The sequence below is a fragment of the Triticum dicoccoides genome, chromosome 2B (assembly GCF_002162155.2).
Source record: "Triticum dicoccoides isolate Atlit2015 ecotype Zavitan chromosome 2B, WEW_v2.0, whole genome shotgun sequence".
Lineage (NCBI taxonomy): Eukaryota > Viridiplantae > Streptophyta > Magnoliopsida > Poales > Poaceae > Triticum > Triticum dicoccoides.
Window position 1 is genome coordinate 682,356,212 of NC_041383.1, and position 7,643 is coordinate 682,363,854.

Genomic DNA, 7,643 nt, shown 5'->3' on the forward strand with positions numbered 1-7,643 from the left:
TTGCCATTTTTGTTTTTAGATGAGTGGATCAGATTTGGATTTTAGAAAATTATCGCGACAGTGGAAGTCTATTGACAATCCTCGCGGTGTTTTTGCTTCACGCAAAGAACCCATGCTTTTCCTCATCCGCCGCGTCAGCGGAGTAAAAAGCATAAAATCACCACAATTACGACAATGATATCGTTTGCCACAACTTTTCAAAGAATTAACAGAATGCACCGAACTCAACTCTAATCTTTTGTAGAAAACATGGATTGTGTTGTATTAATTTTTGAAGCCCCGTACCCCCCATGTTGCCTCCTCGAGCGGGGCGACCGGCGTGGCCTTTCCTTCCCTCGCCGCCTAAGCCCCCTCCCACCTCCCCTCATGCCGCTGTTGTCGGCTGGCGCGGTCGGGCGCTTACCCGCGCGGCGCTGTTGTGGCGAGAAGTGGCGGGCCCCTTCTTCTTCACGACGAGGATCCCGGCTCAGGCGGGCGTCTCCGGCGGCACTGTGGTTCGGCTGGTGGTGCTTCGGTGCATGTCGGACGGCGGGAGTGGCGACGGCGCAGCCCCTTGGCGGCGGCGGCGGGGGTTGACCGGCAGCGCCCAGAAAGGCCAGATCTGGGCCCTCTGGGCCTGATCTGGGTCATGGCGGGCCGTCCTGGACTCCTGCAGGTCGCCTCCGGCTGGAGCGGGCGAACTACAGGCGGCGGGGGCGGCGGCTAATGTGTTGCGTCTGCTGCAGCGCGGTGACAGGAGCTTAGCGGGCCCAATCTGGGCCTGGCCGGACAGTTGGCCTCGTGTGCTCCTGCTGCTGCGTCCGGTCTGCTACCGCCTGAGCTGGTGGAGGTTGTCCCCTCCCACGTGGTTGCGGTACTGCCGGGCCCTTTCAACGGTGGCTTCATTTTGGTCCGGCCGGCCTTGCAGCATCTGTTGTGGTGAGACGACGGTAGTGTCTACGTGACTGTGGTGGCGCATGTTGGCAGACGAAAAGCAAGGTGGAGCCAGCGGTTGGTCCTGGGTTGTGGGTATGAGGGGTCGGGAGAAATCCCTGTCGGGTCTGGTCGGCACCGACGCAGTGACGCCTGTGTGCGTCGCCATCTTTCTTAAAGGGCGTCGGGAGTCCCCCTCCACCGATTCCCTTCGTGTACCGTGTGTGTAGCTGTGATGGTCTCTTCTCGGCGGAGTCCGGGAAGTGAACACGGTTTTGGGTTATGCTTGACGTAAGTAGGAGTTCAGGATCACCTCTTGATCATTGCTAGCTTCACGACCGTTCCGTTTGCTCTCTTCTCGCTCTTATTTGCGTATGTTAGCCACCATATATGCTTAGTCGCTGCTGCCATCTCACCACTTTACCCCTTCCTTTCCCTTTAAGCTTTGCTAGTCTTGATACCCATGGTAATGGGATTGTTGAGTCCTCGTGGCTCACAGATTACTACAACAACAGTTGCAGGTGCAGGTTTTGTGAAGATCATGGCGTGAGAGCGATGTTTGCTTGTTTTGGAGTTCTTGTTCTGCTTCTTCTTTGATCAGGGGATAGGTTCCAGGTCGGCAGCCTGGGCTAGCAGGGTGGATGTCGTTTGAGTTTCTGTTTGTGTTTCATCCGTAGTCGGATGATGCTCTTATGTAAAATGATGATGTATCCATGTCGCTTTGTATGCCTTTTGTATGTATCCCCATCTATTATGTAATGTTGATGTAATGATATCCACCTTGCAAAAGCATTTCAATATGCAGTTCTATCCTTGGTGGGACCTTCTAGTCTCTTTAGGATAGTATCGCATATTGGGCGTGACAGCTAGGCTTGCCACACCAGATTCTGACTCCTCAGATGCCTCATCTTCCTCATGTTCCTCAGATTCGGCTTCAGAGTCCATTTCCTTGCCAATGAATGCCCGAGCCTTCTTGGAGCTGCTCTTCTTGTGAGATGAAGACTTTGAGGATTTTGATGATGAAGACTTTGAAGATTTCTTCTTCTTCTTTGAGTCATCAGAACTGTAATCCTTGTATTTCTTCTTCTTTGATTCCTTTTCCCACTGAGGACAGTCTTGAATGTAGTGACCAGGTTTCTTGCATTTGTGGCATAGCCTATTCTTGTAGTCACGGGATGAGGAATCATCACTTCTTGAGGATTTTCCAAAACGACCACGCCTCGAGAACTTCTGGAATTTCTTCATGAGCATTGCTAGCTCCTGGCTCAGTTCTTCAGGATCACCAAGGCTGCTACCAGAATCTTCACCTTCAGATTCAGACACTACCTTGGCCTTCAGAGCGTGTGATCTGCCATAGCTCGGACCATAGAGATCTATCTTCTCAGCAAGTTGGAACTCATGAGTGTTTAGCCTTTCAAGGATATCAGTGGGATCAAGTGACTTGTAGTCTCCACGTTCTTGTATCATCAGTGCCACAGTATCAAATGAGGAATCAAGCGATCTCAGCAATTTCTTCACCACCTCATGGTCGGTGATGTCAGTGGCACCAAGTGCTTGAAGCTCATTTGAGATGTTAGTGAGGCGATCGAAGCTCTGTTGTACATTCTCATTGTCGAGTCTTTTGAAGCGGTTGAAGAGATTGCGAAGAACGTCAACCCAAGAGTCACGCTGTGTTGAGACTCCATCATTTACTTTGGACAGCCTATCCCAGATAAGCTTAGCAGTTTCCAAAGCACTCACTCTGCCATACTGCCATTTACTCAGATGGCCACATATGATGTTCTTCGCTTCAGAATCGAGTTGCTTGAATCTCTTCACATCAGCAGCACTCACAGAAGGTGTGACAAAGGGAACACCATTTTCCACAACATACTAGAGATTGTTATCAATTGCCTCAAGATGCATTCGCACCTTATTCTTCCAGTAGGGGTAGTCCGTCCCATCGAAGGTAGGACACCCAGCAGAGATCTTGATCATACCTGCGGTCGATATAACTAAAACTATAGGCGGTTAAACCAAAATCACACAGAACAAGGGAGTACCTTGCTCTGATACCAATTGAAAGTGCGTTATATCGACTAGACGGGGGTGAATAGGTGATTTTTATGAATTCTTCACTGAGGATTTTCAGGGTGAGGAAATTCCTAAGCGAAGAACTACTTGCAGCGGAATAAGTACTCATATGAAAACATAAAAGAACATAAGCATGGTTATCATGATGGAATGAAACAAGCACGGAGTACAGAAAGCGTAAACACATGATAAACAGGATGAAGACAAACAGACTGAAAAAATTAAACCGAGGAAATTGAGAAAGTCTTCAGACAAAGTCTTCAAACAGATATGAACAAGCACACAACACAGTAATGAGGAAATGGAAGAGTTGAGGAAATAGAACCAGTTGGCTTGGTGAAGACAATGATTTGATTGACCAGTTCCAACTGTTGTGACAGTCGTACGTCTGGTTGGAATGGCTAGGTATTTAAACCTGAGGACTCACAGTCCCGGACACACAGTCCTCACCATATTCTCCTTCAGCTAAGGTCACACAAACCTTGCCCAATCACTCGTGGTAAGTCTTCAGGTGACTTCCAAACCTTAACAAACTCGGTCACTCGGTGATCCACAATTTCCTCTTGGATGCTCAGACCATGACGCCTAATCGTCTGGAAGATGCACAGTCTTCAAAGGTAACAAGCATCGGATCCACGCAGGATCAATCTCTTCAGTGATGCTCAATCACTTTGGTTTTGAAGGTGTTTGGGTTTGGGTTTCCTCACTTGATGATTTTCGCTCAAAGTCCTCGGAGGATGGGATGCTCTCAAATGACAAGTGTCAGTTTCTCTCGGAGCAGCCAACCAGCTAGTGGTTGTAGGGCACGGCAATTTATAGCCTAGGGAGCAGCCCGACATGGTAAGACATAAATGCCCTTCAATGATATGACCGTTAGGTGGGTAAGATATTTTGGGACAGCTGGCGCATAGCACAGCAATGATCGGAAATTTGACTATCAAATTCCTCAGGGCTATCATGTTCCTCACCTGTAGGCAATCCGCACTGGCGAATTCCTAACTCCTCAGTCAGAACAAATTCCTCAGAGACCAGAAGAACTTCGTCTCTGTCACTGAAGAAATTGACTGTGCTGTATGAGATTTCCAATGGCTTCACTCGAAGGGATTGGTAGGTGTAGGATTTTGAGATAAGCATCACTTGGAAATTTTTCCTTGATATTTCCTCGACCCCCTTTAACAGTATGGTGTTTTCTATGACTCAAGAAAGAGAAAAATGAAACTATGAAAACAAAAGGCTTCATGCTTCATGTTCCTCGTATGAATACCAACTCTTCATGGTCACACCAATTTCTTCACTTTCAAAGTCTTCAGAAAGTCTTAAGAAATCCAAAGTCTTCAGTCGAAGACATTCATTTTTAGGGGTCGACTTTCTCTGTAAATATCAAACTCATAGACTTACAGACCTGTGTACACTCACAAACGCATCAGCCCCTTAACTTATAAGTCTTCAATACACGAAAATCACTAAGGGGCACTAGATGCACTTACACTATGCATAAGGTATCACAAATTAATCACTCCTCCCCCCACCCCCAACTTTAGAATAGGTTGGCCGTTAGAAACTCTCCTCATGAGCTCCAAGCGTGGAGTCGACCTGAACTTCCTAGCTCTGAGGACCTAAAATCCGACATCCCATAACCTCCTTGATAAAAAATTCAGAGGATTTCTATCCGAGATATTTGAGTAACGTGAAGTTGAAAGAAATTATTGTCCATATGACATCGCCACGTGAAAAATACATGTTTGTTTCTCCCCTAACCTCCTCGTCATCTCCATTCAGATCCCTCTTCCTAGGAGTTCTTCTACTTCCTTCTAATAGAAGAAACCCTCTTTGTCATCCCCTCGCACCCCTTCGTCGCTCGCATCTTCGTCCTCACTAGTGGCATGCTCCTTCCCACTGTCCCTGTCCTCGCCCATTGCCAACTATCTGCCAAGTCACCGTCATCTTATCCATTGGACCCTCTTCCTCTCTGGCGGTCACGGCCAGGAAGAAGCTACATGGCACCGACATCGCCCTTCTTTTTGTCGACCTGCTCCTAGCCCGCCCTGTCCGTCACCTCAATGCTCGGAGGAGGCACCATGGAGTGCCTATGTTGGGGCCCACATGTCTCCCCTGTCCCTCTACTATGGCAAGTCTTCGTCATCTAAAAAAGTCGTCTCCTAGTTTTGTGTAGATTTTTTGGAGTTCGGAAAGGATCATGAAATCACTGACATGTAAACATGCAAATCTACACTCTGGCCGAATATTATACATCATTCCAAATTTTACAGAGTATTGCATGAAATGTAAGAAATGTATATGTAAACTTCAAAAGTCATGGATACATCTTAGATGGAAAATGTTGCCCGATAGATATATTCCCAAACAACATCACCCACGCTCCCCTAGCATAACTTGTCATGGCGGGATCGGACTACAAAAGCACCCCTATGTCTCAAAGGAACCTTGGTGTCCTGATATGTTGATAACTGAACATATTCCGCGCACGAGGAGTTGTGGGGTGGGGCGAGGGATTGTCTTGTTCCCCCAAGCGAGTAGATGGAGTATTGCCGCAGTTGCCTCTCCATCGTCGGACCGAGCCAGTCTGTTCAAATCACAAGATGAGAAAACAAATCGGCAGTTAATTGTTAGTGAATGTCTTATTGCATAAACAAAAATTGCTCATAGTTACAAATGGCATTTGCCATTTTTGTTTTTAGATGAGTGGATCAGATTTGGATTTTAGAAAATTAGCGCGACAGTGGAAGTCTATTGACAATCCTCGCGGTGTTTTTGCTTCACGCAAAGAACCCATGCTTTTCCTCATCCGCCGCGTCAGCGGAGTAAAAAGCATAAATTCACCACAATTACGACAATGATATCGTTTGCCACAACTTTTCAAAGAATTAACAGAATGCACCGAACTCAACTCTAATCTTTTGTAGAAAACATGGATTGTGTTGTATTAATTTTTGAAGCCCCGTACCCCCCATGTTGCCTCCCCGAGCGGGGCGACCGGCGCGGCCTTTCCTTCCCTCGCCGCCTAAGCCCCCTCCCACCTCCCCTCATGCCGCTGTTGTCGGCTGGCGCGGTCGGGCGCTTACCCGCGCGGCGCTGTTGTGGCCGGCAGTGGCGGGCCCCTTCTTCTTCACGACGAGGATCCCGGCTCGGGCGGGCGTCTCCGGCGGCGCTGTGGTTCGGCTGGTGGTGCTCCGGTGCATGTCGGACGGTGGGAGTGGCGACGGCGCGACCCCTTGGCGGCGGCGGCGGGGGTTGGCCGGCAGCACCCAGAAAGCCCAGATCTGGGCCCTCTGGGCCTGATCTGGGTCATGGCGGGCCGTCCTGGACTCCTGCAGGTCGCCTCCGGCTGGAGCGGGGGAACTACAGGCGACGGGGGCGGCGGCTAATGTGCTGCGTCTGCTGCAGCGCGGTGACAGGAGCTTAGCGGGCCCAATCTGGGCCTGGCCGGGCAGTTGGCCTCGTGTGCTCCTGCTGCTGCGTCCGGTCTGCTACCGCCTGAGCTGGTGGAGGTTGTCCCCTCCCACGTGGTTGCGGTACTGTCGGGCCCTGTCAACGGTGGCTTCATTTTGGTCCGGCCGGCCTTGCAGCATCTGTTGTGGTGAGACGACGGTAGTGTCTTCGTGACTGTGGTGGCGCATGTTGGCAGACGAAAGGCAAGGTGGAGCCAGCGGTTGGTCCTGGGTTGTGGGTATGAGGGGTCGGGAGAAATCCCTATCGGGTCTGGTCGGCACCGGCGCAGTGACGCCTGTGTGCGTCGCCATCTTTCTTAAAGGGCGTCGGGAGTCCCCCTCCACCGATTCCCTTCGTGTACCGGGAGAAATCCTATGATTCGTCCGGGTAGCAACGTCGTCATCGTCACACTCCTTCTTAAGGTTTTGCTTGGTACGCGGCAATTTAGGGGCATAGGAGTGTGGTGGAATTCTCCGGAGGGCGCAACGGTTGCGGGATACTACATCTTTCGTTGATCCGGTGCTTCTGGCATTTTTTCTCTTATTTTTTCCTTTTCGGCATGATTGTGTTGTTTGCCTCAGTGTTGGACTCTATGGTGTGTCGGATGGTTGCTATATTAATATAGTGGGATGAAAGCCTATTTCAAGAGAGTATTAAATTTTCAAAAAGTGGTGGCAAATGGTATTTGCTGCACAATTGTGGTGTTTTATGCTTTTTACTCGCTGTTGACAAGCTTTGCCGTGGAGATCTATGTCTGAACAGCGCATGATGAGCCGTTGGGACTGTACGACGGCTGATACATGTCAATTAAAACAACGAAATGCCGTGGAGCTAGACATCCACCAGTGAACGGCGATGATCACAATCTAGAGCCGGGCGACTCAAATCCTCCTCATACGTCTGTGCAGTTAGTAACTGTAAAAAAAAAAATCCAACTCAAACGGACGTCTCAAACCGGTCTTAAACACACGGGCGACCGGCATCCTTCATATCTAGCCCAAATATGAAATGGATATGAATAGGCCCGGGTGCGATCAGGCGCGTTCGTCATGTCGGACCCGACCCACGTTGACCCACCCAACCCTACATATAATCATCCGCATTTGTTTACCGGACCAAACTTAGCCATTCCACCCCTTCCCTCTACTCCACTCCACCCCCAAGCTCCCGTCCGGAGATCTCCGGCCTTCTCTGGCATGGCGGGCAGT